The sequence below is a fragment of the Denticeps clupeoides genome, chromosome 1 (assembly GCF_900700375.1).
Source record: "Denticeps clupeoides chromosome 1, fDenClu1.1, whole genome shotgun sequence".
Lineage (NCBI taxonomy): Eukaryota > Metazoa > Chordata > Actinopteri > Clupeiformes > Denticipitidae > Denticeps > Denticeps clupeoides.
The window spans coordinates 26672304-26674038 of NC_041707.1; the positions used below are offsets into that span (position 1 = coordinate 26672304).

Consider the following 1735-nt stretch of genomic DNA (forward strand, 5'->3'; position numbering starts at 1 on the left):
AGAATGGTCAGTTGGTAAATCATTTGCATGCTACAACAAATCAAGGGCAGTGGATTAATTAAATTGGGATTACTTATGTAAATAACATTATTTCAATTGTTTATTATTTAGTAATGATTGCTTGAATTAACCTTCTTGAATCGGAATTACTACCACTCTTTTTGCTGTATGTATTAATTGGTATGTATAATGCCATTATTACTTTACACAATTACGTTTCTTATGTTTTGGTCAGAAAATATGTAGTAAAAATGTTAGTAATGTTGTCACTCATAATGCAATTAGGGGTGTAGGATCAGAAAAGTGGATGTTGGAATAATGGATATTGGATATTGGATATTGTGCTGTAAAAAGAACAGTGTAAAAAAATGTTCTTTAGGGACAAAAAAAACATGGCAAGTTCTTAGAGACTGCAGTTGTTGTCAGCACAATACATATTGCTTGTATTTGAAACTTGGTTTCCTTGGTTTGTTTGGATCTTTGAGTTGAAAAACAATGTCCTATCCCCTCTCTCCATTTACTGGGGACACTTATGTAACCACCATTGTGGATTATGCAGTAGAGTGTTATTAATTTTTTATTGTCTCTCTTTGAAGTAACTATAATTGGCTATTTATATGTTTTGTGCTTCATCTTTGTGCCGTTTTTGATGAAAGCTCAGTACAGACATTCAGATTTCCTAGTGCTTGTGCAAACCCCAGGATGCTAGAACAGATCACTAGTGTTTTCTTGCCTTTGCTAAAGTTATGCAGCATGGATAGATTTTACTGCATTCTCATTCTTTTGTTCACAAATGGCACTATCCAGCCTTTGAATTAAAGTTAGTCCTCAATACCAGAAAGTAGTTTGGAAAGAACAATCCCCAGGTTTCCAGCACTGCTTTGAATCTTGATGTCAGTGCGGCTTTTAGATTGACAGCTTACTCCTTAATAGGATAGGAGCTATTCAGTACAATACAGTCCAGCTGACAGTAGACTTTTTAAACCTAACCTTGAAATACTTAATATAGTAGCTTGTCACTCCATGTAATCAAGATGGATGCCTTTTACTTCGATAAAGGTTGTGTTTGGGGCAATGTCTCTTAAACACAGCCTATATTGTACTGCATTTGAACATAAACTTCTATACGTTCATGAAAAAGAGCATTTTTATTGAGCATAAAGAGCATTTTTATTGTGTTTTTTATTGACTAAAATGATCTGAAATATTAATTGAGGTACCTCTCTAGCAACAGTGGTGGGGTAAATACTTACCTGGCAGGGGAGATACAGTGAACAAAGAAGGCGGTTCACCCAGGGCGAGGCTCAGCCTCTTGTGCTGACCCCTGCAAATTCCCCAAATGTGGGAATCTCGACTGCATAATTTCTGGTAGTGGGGGACTGCGTTCGCACTCCCCCCTGATTTGGAACAGTGGTGACGTAGTGGTTAAGGAAGCGGCCCCGTAATCGGAAGGTTGCTGGTTCCGATTCGCCAAGGCGCCAGTGCGGTGCCACTGAGCGAAGCACCGTTCCCACACACTGCTCCCCGGGCACCTGTCATGGCAGCCCACTGCTCACTCAGGGTGATGGGTTAAGTGCAGAGCACAAATTTCACCGTGTGCACCGTGTGTTGTTCTGCTGTGTATCACAAGTGACAATCACTTCACTTTTAATGAAATGGTCACATGGCACCAGTATATCATCTCATGCTACCTTTAATATGGTCTGAGAAATTAATTTCTGAGAGAACACCACCA

At 39.2% G+C, this 1735-nt stretch overlaps 1 pseudogene; it reads left to right on the plus strand.

Moving 5' to 3' along the window:
* Positions 1 to 1245: 1245 nt before the first annotated feature.
* Positions 1246 to 1400, plus strand: LOC114802734 (uncharacterized; annotated as a pseudogene).
* Positions 1401 to 1735: the final 335 nt, after the last annotated feature.